Consider the following 14,561-nt stretch of genomic DNA (forward strand, 5'->3'; position numbering starts at 1 on the left):
TTTTTTTTTTTTTTTTTTGGCTTTGCAATTTGTATGGGGTGATGGAATTGCTTTAATACCCCCAAACTTAAACTAGTCATTGTCCTCAATGAGCATTAGTGTGGGTGTGGAATCATTCTTGAAAGTAGTTTGAGGTGCAGAAGCTCTTGGTTCTTGTTTTTGTTGGGAAAATAGTCTAAAGGTTAGGTGTATTATGAAAATTCTTTCTGATTAAGGTGCATTATGATAGATTGGATCCTCATCTTAACTTTGATGAATAGTCCCTTCCATTTAAGCTGTAATTTCCTGAACTTTTTTTTTTTCGAGTTATATATTTTGTTTTTAAGGAAACACACCTCTCACCTTACTATTTTATTTATCACATTGAAGCACTTTATATTAGATCCCTAGTTCTTGCATAAAACATCCCTACTACATATTACCCTATCTAATAAAGCTCATGTTTCTAGGGTGCATGCATGAAAATCTTTCAAAATTATATGTAATTTCTAAGGTGCATGCATGAACATCGTTCAAAATGATATGCAGTCAACAAAACAAAAACAGACAACAAAATATGGATACATGCTTCAAAATAAGATAATAAGATTGTAAAGGGTGTGTTTAGAGAATTCCCTTATCTTTAGACATCGTGAAGATTCTCTACGGCTCCATTCTTTTAAAATTTTATCAAAAAACTTGGAAATACTGCTGTTGTAAATCTACTATCAGTCCAACTATTGGTATTGCTGTAAATCTGCTATCAGTCCAGTTGTTGATACTGTTGCTGTATGTCTACTGTTCCATGTGAGCTATGATGCTTAGCAGCCCCTTTCTTAACATTTCAAGCTTACCCGAGAATGTATAAGGATTATTTTCTGTCCATTTCTCTTTTCCATACAAATTTCTTTCATTGGGGGATTAGAAAATCTTTTAAGATGTTCCTAAAAAAAATTTCTTTGGTGGTGGTTACTTGGCATGTATTGGATGAGAAAGTGAACAACATTAAAATGAAATAAAATCACATGCAAATGAAAATGAGCAAGACAACTATGTGGCAACGTGCACTACGAGAGAATAATATTTGTCATCAATCACATCCTAGCATGCACCAAGTGTAATTAGTCTCTTTTATATGCTGAAATTTGCATTCCTAACCACATCTAAATCCCCCTAATTCATCTACAAAATAACTTCTTTGGGGCATGTGAGTTATTCACGACAACAAGTAAAATAAAATCTACAAAATTATCATTCTAAGGAAAGTGAAGATAGCTATTTAAAAACAACTATATAAGTGCATAAATAAAAAGAAAAGAAAAACTAACTTGGTTTACTGGGAGCTTCATATATTTGCTTGCAAATTGTGACTAGCTCCCTCTTTCTCTTTTCATTTTTTTCAGTTATCCATTGTCAAAGAAATGATGCCCCTTCGAAACTCTCCATTCTACAGTGGGTGTGAATAATTTCGTGAAGTCTATCTCCCATATGTAAAATAGTTCTTCTAAGATGTAGTTCAAGGGTGTGTCGATAGATAACTTCATTGATGAATTTATTCTTTCCTCTAATTCCAGTGCTTCAAAAACTCCTACAATTTTCTCCGATTCTACTTGTTGTGTAGTGCAATTATTCCAGCTGCTGTCTTCTTCTTGTTGCTGTTTCCAGCTATCAGTTGTTGGATTCTCTGTCAATTTATAAATTGTTGAGCATTCCTCTACTACTGCTGGATATTTCATGTTGTCATTCATATGAAGTTCTATTTGTTGATCATTCATTCTCAGCATTATAGTTCCCTTGTGGACATCTACCAATGTTCTTCCGGTTTTCAAAAATAGTCTCCCCAACATAATTGGTACATCATGGTCCACTTCATAATCCAAAATGATAAAATCTGCTAGAAATATGAACTTGTCCACTTGAATTAGGATATCTTCGATTTTTCCTTCTAGATAAGCGAAAGATCGATCTGCTAGTTGAAGAGTGACTGTAGTTGGTCTAGCTTCACCAATACCTAACTTTTTATAAATAGACAACGGCATTAGATTAATGCTTGATCCCAAATCACATAATGCTCGACCTAGCTTCTTCCCTCCTATTGATATGGGAATTATGAATGAACCAAGGTCTTTCTCCTTTAGTGGGATCTTGTTCTTCATTATTGCACTACACTCTTCATTCAATGGGTACCACCTTGAATTCTTCAAACTTTCTTCTATTGGTGAGCACATCCTTCAAGAATTTCACATAATTTGGCATTTGCTTCAAAGCTTCAACTAATTGTATATTTATGTGAATTCCCTTAAATATATCCAGGAACTTCTCAAAGTGGGCTTTTAACTTCTTTCTTTTTATTCTTTGGGGGGAAGGAGGTGATGGTGTGTATATTCTGCTTTCTTGTCCACTGCTGACTATTGTTTGCGTTTTAGGAGGCTTCACAATTTCTGCATAATTTCTATTGTTTTCTTTCTGTACAGCAACTTCTGCATCATTTTTGTTGTGCTCTTTCTGCACAGTAGCTTCCTCCTTTCTTTGCTGTGTATCAACAGTTTCTTAAGAGCGACTATCACCGTGTGCTTTAATTTTTTCTCCTCTGTTGGGTATTTCTTTCCCACTTCTCAACTCTATTGCTTGACATTGCTCCTTGCTTTCTCTTTTTGGTGTTTCAGTGTCTGTCGGCAACTTCCCAAGAGGTCTATTTCGTAACTCATTTGCTAATTGACCTACTTGAACTTCCAAATTTCGCAAGGATGCTTGTTGACTTTGTATCACAACATCATTTTTAGCCATATATTCCTTTATTAGGCTCTCAAGAGATATTCCTGGTATGTGTTGAGTTTGGCTAGCTCCTTTCCCTTGAGTGGTGGCTTGTTGAGAACCATATGTCAATTGGTTTTGTAATTCAAAACCTAGAGGATAAATTGCTTTAGGTGGCATTTGTTGATTGTATGAGCCTTGTCTCTTCCATGAGAAGTTTGGATGATTTCTCCACCCCAGATTATAAGTATTTGAGAAGGGATTATTTTTCGGGTTCCCTTGACTAGCTTGATTCCCCACATAAAAAATTGAGGCTGGATTGTTTGGACATTGATCAAAAGTGTGTTCTTCTCCACAATATACATAAGATTTAGCTGCTGTCTAGGTCATTACAACAGCTGTATGGGCTGGTGCTTTGGTCATTGAGCCATGTCCCAATGCTAGATTTTGTAAAATATTAGTCACCGAAGCTAGTTGAGCATTGATAGAAGACAAAACATCAACTTCAAGTACTCCTCGGGTCTTCTTTCCTGGGTTGCTTCTCACATCCGCCCATTGGCAATTGTTAGATGCTATTCTCTCTAAAATCTCATATGCTTCATTGTATGTCTTTGACAAAATAGGTCCATTGGCGGAAGCACCAACTACTTGTTTAGTAGCAATATTTAATCCATGGTAGAAAGTCTCCATTTGTATACAATTAGGTAATCCATGATGAGGACATTTTCTAAGCATCTCCTTGAATCTCTCCCACGCTTCACTTATTGTTTCATCTTCAAATTGTTGAAAAGCAACAATCTCATTTCTAACCGTGCATTTCTAGGGAGTGAAAAATACTTGATAAAAAATTTCTCTGCAAACTATTCCAAGAATCAATTAGTCCCGATGCTAAGGTATTCAACCATGATTTAGCACCATCCCTCAAAGAATAAGAGAATAAGCTCAATCTAATCACGTTTTTATCCACTCCTTGGAATCGAAACGAGTCACTAACTCCCAAAAATGACTTTAGATGTAGGGGGGGATCTTCCGACGATAGTCCATGAAATTTCCCAATGGTTTGCAACATTTGAAACATCACGGGCTTTAGCTCAAACGTGGTTCCTTGCGTTTCGGGTCTAAAAATGCATGGATTTAGCTCTTCCACAGCTGGGTATGCATATGCTGGAATCGCTCTTTCTCTGTCATTTTCTAAATGAATGGCATTAGCAGTAATTCTCTCTTGATTAGCCATCATCGCTGAATTTTCAAACTCCCGATTCAGTTGGGCCATTTGCTGTATATTCTATTTTGCCATTTTCTTTTTCTCCCTCAACTTTCGTCTAAAGGTTCTCTCTATTTCAGGATCAAAAATAAATTTCAAACCCATAGGTGGGTTCATACACAAAATTTTGCAGCAGTAAGCTCAATTCTGCAGCATTAAATTCAGCAGTAGAAAATTCAGCTTACTATAGCTTCTTTTTGGCTCCAACTCACGAAAATCTACAACAAGTAAAATAACCAAATTAGGTTTCCCGGCAACGGCACCAAAAACTCGATCGCTTGTGGATGTATTTATTAAAATGATGTAAAACTCACAAGATTAAGTGCAAGTATACACTATCACAAGTAGGAAGTAATAAGTAAATTATCGATTCCACAGAGAACCTATCCTTTTGGTAAATTTAATTGCTGGAAATTAAGTGAGTTTTTGGGTAACATTCAAATGGATGTTGGTGATTTTGACTACTTAAACAAAACTAAAGCAGAGTGCCACTATTGTCGAAAAGTAGAAAATAATGAAAAAATCAATTATAATGAGGAAGGTTTAGCTAAGAGAGATTAAATAGATAAGTTGTTAAGTTTTGTGGTAGATTTTAGTTCCTTTTAATAGATTCCCAAGCCAACCTCCAAGGGTCATGAATAGTGATTATTTCCATAATCGTTCTCATTTCTATTAACAAGGCTTTAGGAGAAAGAATTATTCCTAACCCTCCTGTTACCCTACAAGTCTCCTTGCTATGGAACTAGAGTATTAAAGAGGATTTCATTGCTCTTTCTCTTCTCCCGAATAAGAGAACAACGATGTATGTAAAGTTATAATATCAACATACTTCAACTATATAAACTCTCTCGCCTCCCCTATAAAGTTTAGCTCGGTTGGCTTTTTGACCCTTAATCTCAAATTAATTAATTTTAATTAATTAATTAATTGATGTTTGGGTGATAACAAAACTACTTCAGTTATTAACAATTCTCAGTATTTTATCCACAGTGTAAGGTTGGGAATAACGATTACAACGTCTTTTTTGGTTCACTCAAATTAGAGATAAAACAAAGAAGTTTTAGTCAAAACAAGATACCCGACGTGATGATGTGGCGGCAAAATTGAGATCATGGACCAATCAAATTCAAAACAAGATACCTGATGTGATGATATGGTGAAAAAATTGACATCATGAACCAATCGAAATATGACATTTATAACTTTGGTAGAGTAACAAAGGGTGAAATTTTCAATTGTTTTAAACTAAAATAAAAGTTTTCCGTTACTATTTCAACTACATTTATGAAAACTAGTTTCGTTAAATTATAAAATTATTTCAATTACATTTATAATATTTTAATTAGATTTATAAAACTTTCCAACTACTTTTAAATGTACTCACGTGGTTTTGATTAACATTTTTTTATTATATTATTACATTTAAATATATATATATATATATATATATATATTTATTTATATAAATAAAAATTAATTTAAATTTTTTTAAATATTTATTTAAAATAATATATATATATTTAAATGAAACATGTGGTCTATAATTTTTTTTACGATAAATTTCAAAATAAATAAATATTATTTTTCGTGTCCACGTTTCAGTTCACGTTTTAGTGGTTCGTATCAGTTCCTATTTTTATCATTATTTAAACTCATCACCTCTTCATATTTTTCAGAACACAACACACACAACATAGAACAGAATACACAATTTCCATAGTTTTCTCGATTTAAAATTTTTGTTTAAAAGTCTCAATTGTTGCTCTCTCCAAAACTTCCAATTCTATTTCTCTCATGACCTCTTCATATTTTTCAGAACACGACACACACAACATAGAACACAATACACAATTTCCATAGTTTTCTCGATCTACAATTTTTGTTTAAAAGCCTCCATTGTTTCTCTCTCCAAAGCTTTCAATTCTATTTCTTGTTTATCTTATTCTTGAGAGAGATGTCTATTGTATTGTGAGAAAATTGTAAATCTATTACTTCAGAGAGTTGTGATGTGTTTCTATAAGATTTCAGACAGTTGTACCGGTTTGATCCTGAGCCATGGAAAGGATTTAGTTTGCTCTTGAACTCGTAAACAGAGCGGTGTACCGGTTTGATCCTGAGATGTGAAAAGGATTGAGTTTGCTCTTGCACTCGTAAAAGAAGCGGTGTAGTGGTTGAGCTCGAGCTCTAATTCGAGGAAAGAGTCAGAAAGTTTTATTCAAATTCCCAAGAAGCGCTTGGGGAGTGGAGTAGGTCGAGTTTGGCCGAACCACTATAAAACTACAGTGTTATATTTTCTAACCCTTTTCCTATTTAAATTCCTTTTTCTATTTAAATTCTAAATTATTGTTAATTTTTATTGCATGGTATCAAGTCTTAATGTTTTTTCTTTAAAAATTATTGTTGAAACCCTCTTCACCCCTTCTAGGGTTGTCATATCGATCCAACAAGCTCTCCATACAAACTGAATTAAACAGAGGAATTCGCATCTCAATCATGTAAAATTGATGGAATGAGAAAAGAGAATAAGAAAATAGAGAGTTATCCTGGTTTGTTGTCGTTCGTCAATGGAAGTTCCCTTTCCTTGAGCTCTCACGTCCACCTCTTTGCCCTAATCAATCCTTGTTGGTCTCCTATTCCTTCTGCTGTCAACAACTGCTGGATTAGGATTTTCTTCTTCTTCTCTGGTTTCACAGCAGTTCACAACAGCGGAGGCTGCTGCTGTCTAATTTGATTTCTCACCCAGGTGTGGCCCCTCCCTATTTTAGGTATCCTTTTCCTTTTATAATGCTTGTTTATTTTAATTTAGGGCTGAGAAAGGATAAAATTATCCACCTAGGATGTTTCTAATTTGGTAGCCAATGATCCACGTGGGATGTGGATTAAAATTTCCAGGTCATTCCCGAAAAGTTTGCTTTCCGGATTACTTCAGCATCAAGGTCTACAATTTATTTCCAGATTTGCTGATTGCTTCAGCATCAAGGTCTGCAATTTATTTCCAGATTTGCTGATTGCTTCAGTATCAAGTTCTGCAATTTATTTCCAGATTTGCAAGCAGTGCTATTTCTAGATTTGTTATAGCATCGTGGTTCAGCATAAATGTTCTAGAATTTTTTCAAATAGCTCAATTAAGTGTACAATTAAGCTCGATTTATGGAAATTGATCTTCTTTTCATATGAAACCACAATGGGTTATTTCATGTATACTAATTAGAATAAATGGAGCAATTAATGAGAAAATGGTGAGTATAAGTGCAAAATTAACGGTAAAATTTTTTAAACATTTATAGATATTAACCTTACGAAGCAAAACATTGTAATTAGTAAAAATTCATGGATGAAAATGTAAATCATGTGTAACGACTCTAATTTTAAGGTATCAATATACATATTAGGAGAGTTTTCAAATGTTTTCATGAAACCTTGGAGCCTTTATAGAAATATTTCAAATATTTACTTGACAATAAAATTTAAATTAATATAAAGTAGTAATTATGAATCATGTTTTTAACTAAAAAAATGTTAGGAAAAGAATGACTCTTTAAAAAAACACCATAAGTGACCCTATTGTTAGGATTAAAAAATACACACATGTAAGTCTTTCAATGTCATGGGACCTAAAATCATATTTTGGTTTTAGGCCTATTTAAGACAAGGTCGTAGTATAAGACTGGTGAGGAAGGTGAAAACATCAACCATGTGATGACTCTAATATTTTTGTGTTTTAAAATACATCTACTTCAATTTGTTTTATGTTTTCAGGTACAAACATCAACCATGTGGCGCGCGAGGGAGACGAGGAGATTGAACTGATTCTGATCTTTTAATAACTTTCATAGTATTGTATTGTTTTGTTTAATGAATTGTGCTCATCTTATAGAGTGAAAAGTCAAAATTCATAGTATTGTATTGTTTTGTTTAATGAATTGTGCTCATCTTATAGAGTGAAAAGTCAAAATTAAGTTGTAGTCTTGTTGTTCGTTGTTCGCTGCCACCATAGATTCCTTTCTCTCCCGCACATAATCCCACACAAAAAGAGATAGCATAGAGCTTTGACTCGACCAGTGGGTCCTACTAACACAAAGTAAGGACTTGAGCATGAAGTGGCTAATCGAGAATGCTCATAACATCCTTATTTATTGATTTTAGTAGAAAGATTTTGATTTTCGGTAGCAAAGTCATTTGCCTGCAAGATATATGACAACTAAAGTACAACTACCCAAGCCCTCCACTAGGAGATATTGTCCGCTTTGGCTTGATATGTATCGTCATCAGCCTCATGGTTTTAAAATGTTTCTATTAGGAAGAGGTTTCCACACCCTTATAAGGAATGTTTCGCTCCCCTCTCCAACCAATGTGGGATCTCACAATCCACCCCTTTGAGGGCCTAACGTCCTCGCTAACACACCGCCCGATGTTTGGCTCTGATACCATTTGTAACAGTCAAGCCCAACTCTAGCAGATATTGTCTGCTTTGGGCCATTACAAATGGTACGAAAGCCAGTCACCAGACGACGTAAAACACTGGTCAGAGTAGGGCTAGACCCTCTCCATAGTAGATGCATCATAAAACCTTGAGGCTGACGACGATACGTAACGGCCCTATAAAACGTTCTATAAAACGACGCAATTCACGCAGTCATCTCTCATCTACCTCAATCGCTCATCCACAATAATCATACTTGAACTCATAAATCATAAACAAAAAGTAATTTTTCAATTTAATATAATATGTAATATTGAAATACATGGTTTTATCACATTCTTATTCATTTGTGTAAAGCATATTGCGATGAAAATAATGGTATTTATTGAATAGTTGTTGAGAGCCACTTCTTAGTTTTAGTAGATCACTGATGTTGTCATGGTGGAAGCTGAAGTGCGGCGGTGGGCTCTTAGGTATGCAAAAACACAGCCCAAATTTGCACTCACAAACCTTAGGATTAAAGCAATCTTGGATAGTGTTGCACGTAATATGAATATGACTTCCTTGTGTTCCCAATGGTTTGCTTGTCACTATTCATCAAACAAAGTAATACTCAAATTAATATCAAAATCAATCTAATGACTCAAAAAATTCGATCAACTCAACCCAATCTGTGTCGTTTGAGTTAGGTTATGAATTTATTTGGACTAAATTCAAATAACTAAAAACTTTTCTCATTGAGTTGGTTTAAGGGTTCTCCTGAAACTAGATTGGATTGACCGAACCAATCTAGTTCGATTTCAGTTATGAACTTATTTGGACTAGATTCAAATAACTAAAAACTTTTATGATTGAGTTGGTTTATGGGTTCCCAAAACTAGATTTAACCAAAACAATCTAAATTTATTGTTAATTTTAAAATATATACATTACAATTATATGTATTTATTTTATTTCATAATTATTTTTTTGATTATTTATTTTCTACAATATCTAGTAAAAGTAATTTTTCAAAACATACGTTGAATTGAGTTCTACTGAGTTCGTTCTTTGGTAACCTTAAAACTTATTGGTTTGAATCTTTATACAATCAAACTTACGTTTAATTTTAAGATATACATGTTTGCTTACAAAATATACACAAAATTGAATTGCAAATCGTAACCAAACGTATGAAAATAAATAAACATATATTTTACAAACTAATGTTTTATTTTTATCAAAATAAAAAAAAAATTGAATAAATAACACGAACTACCTGAACCAACTATCTATCCCAAAAATTTTATGGTCGAGTTGGGTTGAGTTGGATTCATTATATAATACCGGTTGTTTATGCTGAAAAATTTATAATACAAATAATTGGGTTCGGTCTAGAAAATGTCATAATCTGACCTGACCCGACTCAACCGTCAAACACTCGTACATTTTTTAATAACTATAAGATACCTGTATCGAAGACGGTGAAGAACAAGATGATTGCACCTAGAAAAGCCAACTTGATAGAAATGCTCTTGTCCATGACTAAGGAATTTTAGAGCTTTTTGGGTACTGATAATTCTACCCAACTAATTGAGAATATTTACTAGCTTTCTAAATTAGGTAACATGAAACCAAAATATGGTATGATAACTGAAATGGGAACATTCAAAACAAACCAACAAAAAAAAATTTAATGTACAAATCAACCAATAAATTTATTTAAATTAAATAAATTTGACTGTTTGATAGTTATCCTATGTTTTGGATTTGATTCAAATAGAAATACTTTTACCTCTAAAAAATTATTTCAAACATTTCATTTTGAAATTCAATAGATTAAAAACCATCTAAAAAAGTTTTGTGGAATAGCTAAAACATCCTCTTATTGGTGAAGGATATAAATAAATGTTAGAATTAGAATAAAAGATTTTACACGAGAAGTTGGTAACTGTTTATATGTCCATGTCATAAATTTTATTTAATGATAGAATGAATTTTGAAAAATACTCCGAAAGTTATCAGTGACTTGAAATTTTCTACTTAATTTAAGGTCGTCACTATATATATATCATGAACATTGAATGCGGAAATACTTTATTTAAACTTTCATAAGACGACATCTTCATTTTAAAACACAGACATGTTCTTAAGTGTTTTGAAAACACTCTTAGAAACGACACAACAAAAGAATAAATAAAATAAATAAGCGTTTAAATTAAAAGCATCCTATTCTAGCCTAAGTCTATGAAAATAATACAACTACTCCATGCATGTGCCATGGTCTTGAATTGCGATGTCATCGTCAGCCGTACAGAAATGCCTTGCCTTAACCTGAAATAGAAGTAACATGTGGCTTGAATATTTTGAGAAATACTCAGGAAGTGACCCCATTATTGGGGTTAAATGCAAAAAAACGTGCGAATGCAATGACGGGACCTATCATATCAGTCTTTTTTCCCACGATACTATCCTAATGGGTAGCCTAGATGTGTGCCATATACTCTACACAGCCCATACGTGCAAGTACAAGCTCATTAGACAGTTTGCACACCACTGGACCCCTTTTCTTGTCGGGCGAGCCTACTTTGGTAGCTCTTTATGCCGAACACCCATTAGAATTAGTAACCGTCATGACAACATTATATAAAATATAATAATACTTCATCTGTCTAGTGGTGTACGTGTCCGTACCCTCGTGATGGAATAGGGATATCCCCCAATGCATGAGCATAATGCATGAAGTCCCAATATTTTTTCATTTCATTATCATTTAATACAATCCCGCTAGCGTTCCATACATATCATATCATTTCACATATTGTATATTGTTCATATCATATCATTTCTTATTTTTTAGTTTTCATATCATACATAATTCTAACGAGGTTATATTTTATGTCATTCATATCATGTTGTATACATACAATTTAAGAGACCATAACGTTTCATGCTTTTAGCATAACATCTTATCATATACATCTCATACCATAATATATCGCATCACAATATATGATATCATAAACATGTAAATTTATCTCATATCTTGTACCATAACATATTTCATATCATATCACAACATATATATATATATATATATATATCCACCTGTCATTCACATCTTGTAGCATAATCATATCATATCGTAAACACACACACACATATCATTGAACACATTGTACCGTGAGTATTATCATACAATTCACATATTATAACATATACATAACATATCATAAGCATATTGATCCACAAATAATTAACACATATCGATATATATGACATGTACAGAACCACGGGTCACGTCAACATCAAATATATATTTCATTTAAACACATTTTTTCATTAATTCTATTCACAATTAATTTTTGCTAATTTAAAAGAAAAAGAAGATCTTACCAATAAATTTTTATCTCTTCTTTCCGTTAAATGATTGTACGAGGGATTTCCTTTTTCTCTCCCTAAATAAATCTCCAAATTTTTTTTCCTCTGTTTGAATCTCCAATCTTTTTCATCCTATTATTATTATTATTTCAAAACCATAGAATGAATATTGAAAAATAATCCGTAAGTGACCCCAATGATAGGGTCAAGAAATACACACATGCAAATATGATTTCGTGTCTAGTGGCATAAAACATCATGTCTTGGCTTTGGCTCTAATTTCATTTTTTGGTGGATTTGGATGCATGGTACTTTTCTACACACTGCCCACACACATGGTCCCGGCTTGGGTTCTAGATGCTCTATTTTATTTTTTTTCTATTGAGGAACGTAAACCAAAGCTTGAGAGATAGTCATAAATATAATAATGAGGGATGTATATGCTCTCTATAAGAGAGGAGTAAAGATGTTCTCCAGACCGACTAGATTCCATAAGGGAATTGAAAGTTATGTCCATGATAGATCTCACCTTAACCGTCTCAACATAATATAATAGCTTCATGTGAAACGAGCATGTCAGTGTATCTTGTATTCGTATGATATACTATGACCCGAAACCTTGAGAGGCACACGAACTAAACAAAAATATCGTTTATTTATTATGAGAATTTAAATACAGGGTCACATTGATCAAGTTCTTTATGATCATCTTCATTATATTGATTAGTTGTTTTGAGGCACTTCTTTGACCTCCTTGTTGTCTTCTAAATGAATGTTCTTACTCATCTTGTGAGAGTTGGAGTTGAAGTTGAAGGGATGCTTCTTGCCATGACAAAAGCAGATGTTTAATTTACAATCACAAAACACATTATCCCTACAATCATCTGCAGTCCTGCATGAAATACCTTTAAGATAGTTGCCTTTTGTGCCTAATGGTTTGCTTGTACCTGCATACATAAATAATTTCCAATCAAATTTGAGCCATCTAGTCACATATAATCAAAGAGTACTAAATTTCAGCTCGATGTCTAGGATTCTTAGCATTTGAAGGCTCCAACATTCTCCTGCAACATGCTTATGTTACCTAGTTCTCGGTTCTAAGAGGGAAGACAGTCCCGATATACCAACATGTTTTGTTCCCACTAACATACTTAGTGGTCATCCAACATAATGAAAATTACACTTAATTTTTTAGGTCATGTGATTGAGCCATTGAAAAGAATTTTACACGTTGTTTGTATCTACTAGGAGAGGTGTCGCCTAATACCGTTTATAACACCACATGCATAGGATTCATATAAGGATTCATAATTTGAAGTCGATATTTGATGGCACCGACATTCCTATGCAACCCTAGCGACATGCTCAAGTTACTTACACCTAGTTTCTAAGAGATGAAGAATATCACCAAAGATTGACATGGGTCATTTCGACATGATTTAATCTCAATCATGTGCTTCTTAGGGAATTTTCTAGGAGGATACCCAAAAACAATTGCTTCCTGGAAAATACACTTAATTTTAAAGTTCCTACGATTGAAACTCTTTTATATAGATATAATATATATATATATATATATATATATATATATATATAAAATTTATAATGCCTCGCGCTGAAGATTCAGATCAAGATTCGAAATTCAGATTCAACATCTGATGGTTTCGACATTCCACTCTGACAAGATCACATTACTTACTCCTTGTTTCTAAGAGTGAAAACTATCCCCACAGATCAACACGAATCATTTTAACATATTTTATCCTCACTCAACATATAATTAATCATTTTAACATATATATATAAAATTTATAATGCCTCGCGCTGAAGATTCAGATCAAGATTCAAAATTCAGATTCAACATCTGATGGTTTCGACATTCCACTCTGACAAGATCACATTACTTACTCCTTGTTTCTAAGAGTGAAAACTATCCCCACAGATCAACACCAATCATTTTAACATATTTTATCCTCACTCAACATATAATTAATCCATGAAAAATACACATAAAGTTATATATACAATTCGTAATATCTATACATACAATTATTTTATCGACATTTCCCTTAATATTATCATAAAATTGAAATATCGACTTTTAAAATGAAGAACAACAAAACAGAAGAAAAATAAATGAGATTGACAATTACCAAAAGAAGAGACGAGGAACAATATTATCGCAACAATGAAAGCCAAGTTGAGACTAAGTTTGTTTGTCATTATGTTGTATTGTAAAATGGTTTGATGGGGTGAGGTGAGTTTCATTGTTGTCCATCCCATTATGGGACATTCAATTACTTTACTAATATTTGATTTTAGAAATACAACATTAAATGGGATGTTATGAATTTAATACACGAAGAAATATTATGATGAACAAAATTAACCTACAAGTTCACAAAAGGGATGCATGTAATGAATTGGGATCATTTAATCATTAAAAAAAAAAGATATATCATTTTAATAACTACAACATATTCTAAACCTGTATCGATCACAGCTAAGAACAAGATGATTGCAGCTAGGAAAGCGAACTTGATAGAAATGTTCTTGTCCATGACTTTGGGAGGGATTTTAGAACTTTTTGGGTGATGATAATTTTGTTTGTCTTCAATTTTGTACCCAAAACTTTTATATAATCGAGGAATATTTGCTAAATTAGGTAACATGAAACCAAAGTATGGTATGATAACCCAAATGGGAATAACTAAAACAAACTAATGTCAGACTATGAATTTATCTAAATTTGATGGTAATGATGATGTGATTTAAATAGAA

General features: G+C 33.0%; 1 non-coding gene across 1 annotated transcript; it reads left to right on the forward strand.

The window, feature by feature from the left end:
- Positions 1–3,439: 3,439 nt before the first annotated feature.
- Positions 3,440–3,546, forward strand: LOC111438072. The gene has a single exon (XR_002709606.1). It is a non-coding gene; the product is annotated as a Plant small nucleolar RNA R71 (small nucleolar RNA).
- The last annotated feature ends 11,015 nt before the right edge of the window (positions 3,547–14,561 follow it).

This window comes from Cucurbita moschata, unplaced genomic scaffold (genome assembly GCF_002738365.1).
Source record: "Cucurbita moschata cultivar Rifu unplaced genomic scaffold, Cmos_1.0 Cmo_Scf00070, whole genome shotgun sequence".
In the NCBI taxonomy this organism is placed as follows: Eukaryota; Viridiplantae; Streptophyta; class Magnoliopsida; order Cucurbitales; family Cucurbitaceae; genus Cucurbita; species Cucurbita moschata.